The sequence below is a fragment of the Amblyomma maculatum genome, chromosome 5 (genome assembly GCF_055883805.1).
Source record: "Amblyomma maculatum isolate TAMU_Amacu chromosome 5, ASM5588380v1, whole genome shotgun sequence".
Lineage (NCBI taxonomy): Eukaryota > Metazoa > Arthropoda > Arachnida > Ixodida > Ixodidae > Amblyomma > Amblyomma maculatum.
In genome coordinates, this window is record NC_139348.1 from 79030827 (window position 1) to 79045032 (window position 14206).

General features: G+C 47.0%; 1 long non-coding RNA gene across 5 annotated transcripts in view; it reads left to right on the plus strand.

Moving 5' to 3' along the window:
* The window catches only part of LOC146188555 (uncharacterized), a 52986-nt gene that overhangs the window by 18791 nt on the left and 19989 nt on the right, over positions 1–14206 (plus strand). For 4 of the 5 annotated variants that reach the window (XR_014707546.1, XR_014707548.1, XR_014707547.1 and 1 more), the window contains one exon: positions 8885–9009. This is a non-coding gene — a long non-coding RNA (uncharacterized LOC146188555). Of the gene's footprint in view, positions 1–7029; positions 7527–8884; positions 9010–14206 lie in introns of those variants that run through there. The other variant, XR_014707549.1, reaches the window with a different exon arrangement.

Genomic DNA, 14206 nt, shown 5'->3' on the forward strand with positions numbered 1-14206 from the left:
AGTTATGATGGCAACTTGCTGATGCCAAGATTACCGCAAGATACTCCTTCTCCGTGGTCGAAAATGTCGCCCTCGATCGTGAGTGTTCGGCTCGCGTGAGCGATAGCCCGTTCTACTTCGTCTTGCTACAGGATGAGTTCCGCCCCGAGGCCAACGTTGCTGGCATCAGTAAGTACAGGGTAGTCAAAGGTTCCCAGGCCGCAAGGTTTGGTTCTGGTGAGCATATTGTGGCACTTGAAACCCCATCTAATGAAGGAATAATCTCAGAGGAATAATGCTTCTTGAACCCTGCACAGATACTTTGAAACTTGGGGCTGTCATAGCTGCCTCACTATACTGCTCTTAAGAAGTCCATGCGGCCTGGAAACTTTTGACTGCCTCTGTACATCGGTTACGGCGTCTTCATCGAAATGGGTGAGTATTGGGGGTCTGTGTAGCGACTTCGGAGCTCCTGAAAGGCTTGCTCTTGATCACCTCCCAACAGAAAAAGTATGTCTTCCCTGGTGTGTGCTCTCAGCGGTTCAGCTATCTTGGAAAAGTCTTGCACGAAGCGTCGGTAGTAAGAACAAAGACCCAGAAATCGCCGAAGTGCCTTTTTGTCGGTGGGGCATGGAAAACTTGATACTGCGGGAGTCTTGTCGGGATCAGGGAAAGCGCCCTGTGCACTGACAACATGGCCGACAGAGCGTAGTTTCTTGAAAGCTAAGTGGCATTTCTCAGACTTCATCGTTAGTTGCGTGCCTTTGAGTGCTTGAAGCACAATGCGCAACCGGTCCAGATGTTGCTCGAAAGTAGGCGAGAAAATAACATCATCTAAGTACATCAAGCACGACTGCCACTTCAGACCTGATAAAACCGTGTCCACATACGTTAGAATGTGGCCGGTGCAGAGCAAAGACCAAACGGAAGCGCACTAAACTCGTATAGGCCGTTGGGCATCACAAATGCAGTCTTGTCTCGTTAGCCAACCCCCGTCTCTATGCGCGGAAGAGGACAGGCGTCTTTCTTCGTAATCTTATTAAGTCGGTGGTAATATTCACAGAAGCGGATGGAATTGTCCATTTTGTGATGAGCACAACAGCCGAAGCCCAAGGGCTGCTTGAAGGTTGAATGACGCCATGCTGGAGCGTCTGGTCTACATAATCTTCAATAACCTGGCACTCTTTTGCAGAAACACGGTAGGGCTGCTATCACAGTGGTGCGTGGTCTCCAGTGTCGATCCCATTAGTGACAGCTGAACTTTGGCCCTGGGAATTTTGATGGGCTTCGAAGGAGGTGAACTATTTAAGGACTGCAAGAAGTTGCGCTCGCTGAAGCTTAGGAAGACTGATCTCGATGGAGTGGCGGAGCAGGTCTGTGGAAGAGGGAGCTGGTACAGAAAGTGGAGGGCTGAGCGCAGTCATTGCGAGGCATGGCGCATCGCCAGTCTCTTCACGGAGGAAGAAGCGATGGGTTGTACGCTCCCGAGACATTCACCGTGGCGCAAAGCAGTGAGGTAGTTAAACGGGTTAGAGATCCAGAGCGCAGAGGAGCCAGCGGATATAGTCGTACCCCTAAGTGCAACGGAGGCCCTTTCGGCGCAGAAATGTATGTGCTGGCGTGAAGAGGACAGTTTGATCGCCTACAGAGTCACAAGCGATATTTACAAGCAGGGACGAGGAAGGAGGAATGTCGATTTTATTTCGACGACGAGTGCTTTAGCGCATAGACTAGAAGGAGCGTTGTCTGACATGGGTTAGGGCAGCGCAGAAAATCCGACCTCAGCGCGAGCACAACAGATTATAGCTGTATGACGCGACAGGAAATCCCAGCCTAAAATACAGCGTGTGAGCAACTTGGCAGCACGACGAACTCAATTATATAAAGGCGATTCTCGATCACTACCCTAGTGGTGCACGCTGCTAAAGGCTTGAATTGCTGAGCGCTGGCCGTTTGCAACGAAATTCCTGAAATTTGTGTCTTCACTTTCTAACAGAGCTACCAAGTTTTGCGTTCATTACCGACACCGCAGCACTATAGTGTCAATTAGAACCATGACAGAAACACCCTCGACGAAAACTTCAATAAGGTGGGCTGGCGATAGATGAGGACTTGGAAAGTTTTGCGAGGTCGCAGTTCTCGCCTCAGGAAATGCGGCCTCTAGTTTTCCTCACGTGAAGCAATCGCGCGACGTAGCATCGGAGTGTAAGAGCGGCGTCACGGCGACGGTGAACAATGGTCGGAGATGGCTGAGCGGTCTAGTAAGAAATGACGGCTTGTTGTAGGCTCAGTAGGCGCGAAATACTGAGGCGTCGAAGACCAGTACCCAAAACCTGGGTAGTTGGTGCTGACAGTGGGAGACGGTTTCGGCAGTTGCTGGAAATATGTTCAGCCAGCCCGCAAATGTAGCAAATTGGCCTGTTATCTGTCGTGCGCCAGGAATTGCGTGGTCTTGGAGCCATTCGAAAATAGGGTATTGACGCTTGAACAGGCACTGACGGTAGAGTGTAAGATGGCGGCCGAGGTCATGCAACCATTTCGGCGTAGGTCGAACGACCGGTAACAGGCCTTTGGATGACATACAAGTGCCCGGAGCTTACGCCGCTAATCGGGTATCTGGAAGGACGCGGTGGTAGCGTACCGCTTGTTTTTCGTCGTGGCTTGCAGTCCTACGATTCACGAAGTGGAGTTTTCTACAAGCGCAACTTTGAGAGATCAAAAGAGATATTTCTACTCGTAGTACCTACGCACCTACGGCCTGACATCTTGAGCTCTTGTCACGTCGAGCTGTCCGCCGGCCATTGGGAGTTAGTCTTAGGCTTGCGAGAAATCCGGAGAAGTACTATCGGCCGAATTTATTACCTTCAGTACGATCTTACATTAAAACCTGCTGTGACTGTCAACGCCGAAGGACTTCATCCGTGAAACCAGCCGGATTTCTTCAACCCATTGCTCCACCGAAAGCTAATTTCCCACAAGTGGGGGTGGATCTTCTTGGTCCTTTCCAGAAGTCAACTAATGGAAAACGTTGGATTGTTGTCGCGACAGACTACTTGACACGGTATGCTGAGACCGCTTCGCTCACAAATATTACTGCTAGTGATGTAGTTGAGTTTTTTGTCCACGGGCGCTGCGACTATTATCATTACCGATCGAGGGGCAGCTCTTATGGCCCGTATGACAAAGATTGTGCTGAATCTTACCCAACCTAGCCATAGGAGGGCCACGGCATACCACCCATAAATTAATGGCTTGGTGGTACGGCTAAACAAAACTCTGGCCGACATGCTATGTACGTAGATATAGACAATGAGACCTGGGATTAAATTCTTCCTTATGCGACGTTCGAGCACAATACGGCAATCCAAGAGCTTCAAGACACTGCTCACTCCCTTCTAGCTTGTCTTCAGCCGTCGAGTGACCACTCCTCTGGATACAATTTTGCCCGTATACCCTGACTACGACCATGAGCTTGAGCTGGACGTCGCTAGTGTTACTCAGTGTGCGGAACAAGCGCGGTAGCTGGCAAGGCAGCGCATTTACCTACAACAGTAACAAGACGCTAACCGCTAAAACCAGGGACGGCGCTCCGCTGCCTACGAGGATTCTGACGCCCGCTCGTCATCGCGGACTGTATGAGAAATTGCTGCGCCGGTACTTCGCCCCATACTGTGTCCTCCGCCGCATCAGTGACGTTACTTACGAAGTTTAGTCCGCAAACCAAAGACCTCTCAAGCAGCAGGCGGCGCAAGCTCACTGACGTTGTACAGGTCGTCCGGATAAAACCCTACCACGTTCAATCCGCTGATTGATCTTGAGACTGATGGCGCCCCGTTTTGTGTTGTTGTCTTCCCATATCAAGCTAGCTATCGCATCGAGCAGCATTTGCAGCATCCAGGCAATGCTGCCAAGAAGGGGGCAATGACACATGCCATTCATAGAAGACGACGGAGAATTGAACGAGCGATTCGGAAACACGACGATGTGAAACTGTGCTCCGTCTTGTGATGACCTAACTGGTTGTCTATGTTCCTCGGTGCCAGAGTACCTTCTGTGTAACGTTACGTTACAATATTATTAAAATGAGATAAAAATATGTGGCACAAGAGTGGAACCCCACACGGGTCTAGTAGAAAGCCATATGCTTCTGTAACAACCTGTGATTTTCATGCTCTATCACAATGGACCAAGGATAACAGCTACAATTTCGCCAAAACAAATTACCGATAGGCCCTAAATATTCTGAAAGACAATCTCAGGTTGGCTTTCAATGAGCTAGGTCTCTCAGGGTTACGAACAAACCATTTTGAGAAAATCGAAGAAGTCGTCGACCGACCTGAAAATACAGAATAAGCAATCACATTAGTAGGGGATAAGTAGTCCACGGCATTAACTGAGGTCTGCACGGCAAAGTGGTCATCAGGCTCCAAAGGGTCAAGTGATCATTTCAAAAACTGGCCTACCATTGTCTGCCAACACCTGTTTTCAGTGACAATCATCCTAATAAAATAGATGGTGTTGTGTGTTTTTGTTATACACAAACATTCTAAGCACTCCACTCTTCTTTTACGTATTTACGCTCTTGAGAAAACCCTCCAGATTTAGGGTCTTCAAGAGCTATTCTCGAAGGCTTAGCGTTGGCAGGCTTTAAATTCTTTTTGATAGCTTCTTGAGCCTTCTCGGACGAAAGGCTGTTGTCATAACCATGAAACCGCACGGTATATCGGACAAGTTCAAACTCTCGTCGCTGCTAGGGAAGTGCTCAGGTAGCGTAGTTTCGCTTCGAAACATGATTAGGCTGGCGTTTTATGAAGGCAGTGAACGCCTTCTGGCGAGGGATTATCTCTTTCTTCGGCAGAGGCTTTTCATGAAATAGGGAGGAGGGAAGCTCGAACTTGTGTTTCCGCTTTTTACTGTAGATTCTAAGGAATACTTATGGCCTGTTCTCAGCAGGACATCAATATCCGAAGAAACATAGGCGCCTTGAAGGTACGTTACTGCAGTGTCGATGGCTCGGGTGGTATTCTTGTTTCTTGCTAGATTGTTCCGAACAGAAGAGCAATAGGTTTCAGTTAGTTGCGCTGCAAGGTGGCGATGTTGTCGGAGCGCCCTGATATCGAACTCATCCCTCCCATGCTGAAGTCAAATGATGCAAAGCCATTATTGCAGATGACCAACCTATCTCCACAGTTGAGAATTGGGAACGTGGCTGATTCGTTTCCAGTGGCCTACAGGAGGCTACTGAGGACCAAACAAACTTATGTGAAATAAACTTCGATTTCATTTGATTTCACTATAGACGCCAACATTTATTACCAAATATTGTGACAATAATAAGGCCTTGTTAAAATTTCATCTCCAAAACCGCGGCGGATTCTGAGTCACAGTCATATTTATCAAGAATATTAATAGTGTCACGATACCTTCCAAGCTGTATTTGTTGTTTATTAGCAGCTGCCAACATGTGGCCTTATTACTCTGATTTTGGATTGTGTATCAGTTCTGTATTCTTTGTTTGTTATTGCTCAATGTCTCGAGACGCACCTTTGTCAGTTTCTTTGTCGCGTAAAATGAGCCGAGATCTGCCGATTCCGATTACTCGCCTATGATTCTACAATGTTCCAGGTTGTGCTAGTAGCAGTTTGCGACATTATCTACATGGCTCTGAGCAGCCTTTCAATTGAGCGTTGACGAGTGCGACGAGCATTCTTTGTTCGACGATCGACGAGCACGTTTGTTGCTATCACCGGCGCCGAGTTGTTTAGTTCGTTTGCGGGCGCAAGTCAACCCAATAAAGAGTTAATTTCAGTACCATCACGGCTGTGTCTTCTTTTGGTGTGTACGGCCTTGTCACCACTACGTGATAATAGCCAATTTATTGTCATTACAATTTCCAGCGAAGTTTTCACCTCTTTGAAATAGCCGCACAGTAAATGCTTGTAAACGAGAGAGAAATGACATCCCTCTAACAAGAGTGACAATGATGACGGCGAAGAAGCAATTTGGAAATGTTCTCCCGAGATAATCACTCTAAACAAAACTATTGTAACAAAGACGCCGCACACCAATTTCGAAGCAATTTGTTTCTGCTCACAGCACGAATCCAGTTTACCTCGGCCTTGTCAGCCATCAGAAGGTAATTACAGCAAACAACACTCTATCGAGAATTCAGCATGGTGCCATAGAAAAGAACAGTTATGCTGAAAAGTGATTTGATGTTCTATTTGTTCTCTTGGGTGCGTGATATACTGTCAGTGCATGCAGGTTTGTGCTAAAAATTAATTTAGAAGCCGCTTATGTATCGTTAACTGCATATAAACGCATTTGGATGTTTCTCTTTCGCACTAATCTACAGCGCTTTCTTAATTAGTCTAAATCTTCAATTTGCAGATGGCTTCTTTTACTGTGTGTTTCTTCACTGTGTTTTATATAATTATTTTTGCTGGTTTTTACTGTTTGTCTGTGTACTTTTTTCCTGCCACCGTCTCACGGAAGGCAGCTGCAAGCAGAGTGAGCAGTATACGGTCAGGTGTATAATGATCCCTGTCGCTTGATCGAATGCTTCATTGCACTGGAAATAAAGCGCAAATTGTATTTGTCATAGTGTCATTTAGCTAAAGACACTCTTAAAAGAACAAGCCCATGTCGTTCATCGGTGCCTCGACCTTTCTTTCCAGCTCTTGTTGAGGCAGTCAGAAGTAACTTGGTTAATGTAATATGTTAATTAAACTAGGTTACAGCTGTTTCTTTTTTCGTGCGTTTGTTGAACGAACCTACACGGTAAAATTTTAAAGAACAAAAAGATGTAAGTTCATGGTTACTTTTTGCTGGATTGTTATATTCAGTGGTCAAAGTAACTTCGTATGTCCTTTTAAGCAGAACTTACACACATACCAACAAACACACGCTTGTCTTGTGTGGCCGCAGAGTTCACTGTGTAGGTTTCCTAGGAAAAATGTCTGCGATTTCCTTTTAACATTTACCTAAGGCTCATATGTATATATATGTGCTTGCTACAATCATTGTCATAAAAAATCAATTACTCATTGACATCCACCTTAGCGCAGCCATACGGCTACTAAGTAAAGCTATACAGCTTTCTCAGAACCTTTATAGTAAAGCAAAAATTAATTTGGCCGGATATCGAAACAGGGACCCCGCTTTTTTGGGGGCAGTCGCTCTATTAACTGAGGTAACCAGGGTGATCAGCAGATCAGATGGTAGGGCGAGAGAGAATTGATCAACAACTCGATGTAGGACCGGTGTTGATCGAATATTTGGGGGAATTCCCAAGGGCGACTGCCGCGGAAGGGCGGTAGTCCCGGGTTCGATCCCCAAACCAGGGCTAATTTTTAAGCTAAGAAGCTTATGACAAATATGCACAGCTTTCCTTTAGCCTTGTGGCTACGCTTGGGTGGACGGCAGTGAGTGATTACTCCCTTATTACAGACCTGTGCCACCCGGAGGGATTCCGCTAAATATTCGATCGACCCTTATCATCGTCACAATATTGTAGACTGTTGTAATTTCCTTACTGATTTCCTCAGGTATCTACCCCTGTAACATTTGATCACTAAAACTAAAGGCATCATTAACGCTTTATTTTATTAAGGCATTTATGTTCACTTGATTCGCTTTAACGGCTAATGAGCGCCTAGGTGCCCGGAGACGGTCAGGAGCGATGATTGTTTCCGTGGTATTGTCTCTAGAAAAGGCAGCGAAAGTGACACAAAGCTTTCGCTTAAAATATGATTGTCAACAAAGTAATTTATGTTCACACGCAATATCTTCCATGCTCACTGTTAAGTTGAGCACATGACAGCTTGTTTCACATATGGAGTTCGAAAGACGAATTGTCCAAATATTGCCTGCCTAAGTTATACCCTTATAAAAACGTGGTAACCTGACTAGACAGCAATCTTAAGTACCTCTGGGAATAGAAACTCTGCTCTCGGGATGATGCATTTTATTGCATTTCTCACACTGCTAGCATTAGCCGGTGAGCTCGTTCTCTTTCTTTCACTATATCGCTCGTTCATTGTGGAATGAAACTTAATATTTCTCATTATTTGCAAGTTCTTTGGAAGACGTCGGGAGCAAACTTAAATAATATTGCTACAGGGCAGCTTGAAACAGTATCAAAGTTAAAGAACCTGAAGAAGCCTAGATGTTATAACTATAGTGAACTAGAATATTCCTTATAACTTTTCAGCGTTCAATGTGGTTCACATAATCACTGGGTGCATTATTATGTAAAGCTTAGTTGTTGTTTATAATGCCACGTTACCTTAAGAGACTAGACGAATGCGGACAGAACAAAACGAAATCGAGCGGTTCAAAAGAGCCTTTGAGTCCTCCGCAGGGCTTACCCTATCCAGCAGAAAATTTGTTTTGCGTTGCACCACTCAGAGTAGAAAACATTGCAGTGTGGAGTACGTTAGAGAGCAACATAACTGAGTAACATTTGTAACTGAAACTGTGCGCGTACTCTGACCTTAACGTTGTACTACCTGGACGTAATGTTTGCGCAACACAGGGTAAAACGCTTCTGAATCATCAAAATTGATGGCAAGAGAAAAATAGGCAAATTTGACTGTTATCAGAATCGGGTGCATGGCATATGTTGGAATAATTTTCTTAGCGGTAAAAACACGGACACAAAGAACACGCCAACAAAATGATTCCAACAAGAAATTACCAACCATCCCAGCTTCAAGTTTTATTGGCATATAGTTTTGTTCATTTATAGGTTATCGGATTGTAAGGTATCGGATTGCTATCAGCTACTAAAGTAGAAGCTTTTCCTACTTTGCATGCGTTATGCTTAGTAACCGAAATAGAGAGCTTACAAACTCATGAAAAAGCGCCAAAGGGTAAAGTCGATTAAAATGATGCATGGTTGCAGGTGCCGAAGATTCGATGGAAGCAATAGATCATACCTTCACGGAGACGACAGCAATACCCACTACTTTCGACAACGTGACTCACCCTCATTTTATAGCGCACGGCTGTCGCGACACTCCTCGACTAGTAAGTAAACCGACTATTTTTGTAATTATTCACTTTCTGAAAAATATCATCATGATGCGCATTTTCTCGAGACAGAGTATGCAGGAGTGCCGAACTATATTTCAATTTGTTCTATCGTTTGGTAAATTGCGAATTAAAAAAAAAACTTTTCTCATTGCACACGCGCAATAGTGGTTTCTGGGCGTAAACGTAGAAAGGACACTCGCGAGAACACATTCGGAAATTGGTAGAAAAGTTTTAATTTATGGCTGATTTAGATTTAGACAGACTCAGAAAGAAAACGCACATTCGTTGGAAATACGTTTGTGAATGTTAATAAAACAAATATGGTTCATCAATTAGTTTCGACTGTATACTCATGTGGGAAAAGAGAAAACCTCAAAAGCTTGCGGAAGCGAACCCTTTGAAGAGGTGACCATAAAGCGTGCGTGTGATACAAAATGAGTCGACGTCGCGCAGTTTGGGTACGAATAGGACTGGCCTGCTCTCCTATTCAAGATCGTTTCTTGGCTTATGCTTTATGGTGTTTAACGTATCAAAGCAACCCCAGCTATAAAAGACGCTGCATGGAAAGGCTCCGCAAATTTCGGCCACCTGGTGCTGTTTATCGTGCACTGACATCGCACAGCACAAGGATGTCTTAATTGTCGTCTCATTCGGAAGGCGGCAGCCACGGTCTGGATTCGATCGCGCGTGCTGGGGCATGCTAGTAGAGAGCTGTAACCATTCAGCCAAAATGACATGGCTGCTGTGCGAGACAATAAAAGCAAAAATTAAAAGATTAGTGATTAATGTATTGAAAAAGTGCACGCACGCGAACGAGGACCCACAAAGGGCGTCACGGTCGGTATTTGATAGCCCTGTCGCGTAAGTGCCCATCTCTGTCCCGCAATACTTCAACGGAAAAGCAGTTTCCAGCTGTGCTGGGCCTTTTTACTCCAGTGCGCCTCACGGTTAAACCTCCAAAGTCAAAAAGCAGTAACGTCAGTTTTGACTCATGAGCTTAACCTTGGACCTTAAATGAAGTAATCTAGAAAAAACTGCAAACAATAATCGCGTGATTCATGCGTGTCGACTTGATCCCTTTTTATACAGAAGCTACTTAGCCTCTGCCCCATTCACAGATCACAAGCTCAGTACATGAGATCGTGAAACTCGGAAGGTTGCTGACGTCATTTTGCTAACCAATTCCTGGCAGGTTATCCGATGGATAATCTGTCGAGAAAACGAACTGTGAAAGAAATGTCAGCGGAAGAAAGTGAATAGATGCAGAAAAGCGCCAGAACAATGCGAAACAAGACTTACAGCTGAATGGGACCGTACCTGTCAAAAAAGATGCACGAATTATGCTACAGAAGGCGTCGGTCATGCTAGTTCCTAAGCATCTGATGTAAATAACGAACGAAAAAACTGGAGTAGAACCGCGAAGAGCAATCCTCCGACCTTCGATGTAACAAAGTTGAACCACTGCTATTCTTAATTTGCTGTTAGAGCACTCGAACGTGGAGAGCGTCCTGTTTTCCGCAATGTTACATGTCCCGATCCCTCGCGTTTTGGTGGTTTAGCGCCATCTCTTACAGGAAGGCGCTAAGGAGATCCCCGGGCATGCAAGCAGCAGCCGATTTTCAGTTCAGACGGGGCGGGAAGCTCCTGTTTGTTTTGTGGAGTGTCGCTGCACAGTAATGAAACCTCATTTGGTTGAAATTATTACAAACTCCCCAAATCAGGGGCTCGTGTTTTATCCCGGTTGCCACTTTTTTCTCCAATCTCTCTGGTAAGGCGTAGCGCAGGTGTCAACGATACCCAGACAACTGTTGCACGTTTACTTGGCACATAAAAGCTCATTTCTACCTTGGTATCATCTCTGATCGAAGCTCCTTCGTGAGCATACCTTCAACGTTTCTGCATACTTGAATTATTAATTCTCCAATTCACCAAAATGTCCTGCGTATTTTATTCATGCTTAACAATCGCTTACTGGCCGTTAGAGTTGGGGTTCACATCGAACCTGCTCGGACTGTGCTTAGTGAAAAATTTGTTCCGAAATGTAAGTCAAGACACCTGCGAGCTACATAAGCAGCGCCGGACGTCATTCAGGTCCACTATTAAAAAGCACCAATAAAATCGTCTGTCTTCGTGATCCGGTTCTCATAAATGGTATTCGCTCAAAATTTCCTAAACGTAATGATGACTGGCCTCTAAACAGTAAAATACATTTTGTTTTGTTACACCGATAATCGTAATCACCTTGTCCCGCCTTGCATAATGATGAGTACCTTAATGACCACCAAGTCCATTACGGTAGAAGCTAAGATGAAATACATCTTCATACAATAGTACTGCCACTTCGTTCATATGAACAAATACGAAATAATTCAACATGCTTCCTCCGAACCACAATAGTCGATCCTGAATGTATCGAACGGGAAATTATCGCGAAATAGTTCGATATATCTATAATTTATTATTGTAATGTGATAGTCATCGCCATCGACATGCACCTGTGCGTTGTGCGACGAAGAAGAAGTACGCTGGGCTCGCCGTTGCAAGGTCCTGTCCTCACAGCTCTCCATCTGAGCGTCAATAAACGCCCTATTACAATTGGCGGAGGTGCGGGGTACGATCCCACCCAAACTGGAACTGCGAAGCCGTACACTACCCTCTACGACCGCCATGCAAGACACTTCGACGCTGCCGGCCGTTCCACCCACGATCATGTGTGCTGGCGTCGTGCGCCAGCGTGACCCTTGCCTGTTCAGCGGCACGGCCGATCAAGATGTCGACGACTGGCTGTCATCCTATGAAAGAGTAAGCACCTACAACAAGTGGGATGACTCATACAAGCTCAGTAACGTCATATTCTATCTGACGGACGTGGCGAACCTCTGGTTTCGCAACCATGAGGCTGACCTGTCATCTTGGTCGACATTTAAAAAGAATTTCGCGGAAGTGTTCGGCCGCCCGGCAGTGCGTAAGCTTCGTGCCGAACAACGTTTACACGATCGTGTTCAGCGCGCTGATGAGACCTTTACCAGCTACACAGAAAACGTCGTTGATCTCTGCAAACGAGTCGACCCGGCCATGCCGGAAGCAAACAAAATCCGCTACATCCTCGAGGGCATTTCTGAGGACGCCTTCCAGATGCTGGTAGCGAAAGATCCCACCAGCGTTAGTGAACTCGTGAAGCTTTGCCAGAGCTACGACGAGCTCCGCAAGCGGCGCGCTTCTAGGCGCCGCTCCAGTGTGTGCGACGAAGGCGTATCCGCATTAGCCCTGGGTGGTTCGCCAACTTCTGAAGGGAGCCCGCTGAATCAAAAGATCAAAGATTTTATTCGTGAAGAGGTCGCACGTCAAATCTCACTCCTTCCCCATTTTCAAGACTCGGGCCGCCTCGTTCCTGAACTGGCTCCATCTTTGGCCCCTGCTATACGCCGTGTCGTGCAAGAACACGTCGCTGATGCCTTGCCGTCCAACCCCGTGGTGCCGCCTGTGACGGCACCTCTCACGTATGCCCAAGTAAGGGCTAGGCCACCACCTTCGCCCACGTCTGGCTCCTATGTGCAGTTCCCTGCCTACCGTTCACCGCCGCATGCTGAGCCTTCGTTTCAAGCCCCACCCTCAAGGTTCCGCCCACATCCTATGAAACCTTGGCGTACTACGGACAACCTTCCGATTTGGTATGCCTGCGGTCGGCCGGGCCATGTTGCGCGCCTTTGTCGCCAGCGCCTCCAACCTTCACAGCCTGACATTCGATTTTACCCGTACGATACCGACTCACGCTCGCAAATGATTCCGCCCGGTTCTCAATTTGTCCCACAAGATCGCCAAACCTATACCACTCGTCGATCACATTCTCCTCGGCGCCGATCGCTTTCTCCAATGCTGCGACGTTCTACCAGCACCGTTGAGGGAAACTAACAGTCGCAGTTCCGGGGGCAAGAACTGCGCTTGTTTCGAATTCCTCAAGTCCTCCATGCCGTCCCGCTAATGTTATCAAAGTTTCTGTAGAAGGCGCCACAGTTCTCGCTCTCGTCGATACCGGTGCAGCCGTCTCCGTCATCAGTGAAGCGCTCTGCCGTCGAATTCGCAAAGTGACCACTCCGATTTCCGACTTTTCGCTCCGCACAGCCTCATCACAGCACATTCACCCCTCCGTATCTTGCACAGCCCGTGTGCTCATTCAAGACGTCTTGTACCCCATCGAGTTTATTGTTCTGCCGAACTGCTCGCATGATATCATCCTCGGATACGATTTTCTATCGACTCATCAAGCCGTTATTGACTGTGCTCGTGCACAAATTGCCTTCGCCCCCCTCTGTGATGCCCCCTTCTGTGATACCCCTCCCCGCACTGCAAAACTTCTCGTCGCCCATGACACCGACATTCCTCCGTTCTCTGCTGCCCTCGTACCACTGTCTTGTGAGTGGGTAACTCCTTTGACTGCGATTTTTACACCTTCCGAAGCCACCTCCCGTCATCCCTGCCTCCTTTTTCCGTTCGCTGTTCTCGAAATTCAAGACGGCAAGAGTGCACTTTACGCCTCGAACCCATTTTCTTGCCCAGCAGTCCTGCTCCGTGGCGAATGCATTGGACGTCTTGAAGAGCTTGATCCCAGTCATATCACCACTCTTGCTGACTCAACCCCCTCCTTCGACGTTAGTCTGTGCTCTTGCGATGTTGCGACCGCTTCGACGCCCTCCGACGTTTTCCAACATGCTATTGATGCTGATCTTCCACTTGCGCAACGTGATCAACTTGTCGCCCTCTTGCAGAACTTCGCTTCTTCATTCGACTTTCCTCAAACTGACTTGGGCCGCACGTCTGTCGTAGAGCACACCATCGACACCGGTAAAACTGCACCTTTGCGCCAACGCCCCTATCGCGTGTCGGCTTCGGAGCGCCAAGTAATTGCTGATCATGTGGACGACATGCTCCGTCGGGGTGTCATTCGGCCATCCCACAGTCCCTGGGCGTCTCCAGTTGTGTTGGTACCTAAGAAAGATGGCTCCTTCCGGTTTTGTGTCGACTACCGCCGGCTCAACAAGATCACGCGCAAGGACGTCTATCCTCTGCCACGCATCGATGACGCACTAGACTGCTTGCAGGGCGCCGAGTTTTTCTCCTCGTTGGATTTACGATCTGGCTACTGGCAGGTGCCAATGGCTGACGCTGACCGCTCTAAAACTGCCTTCATCAC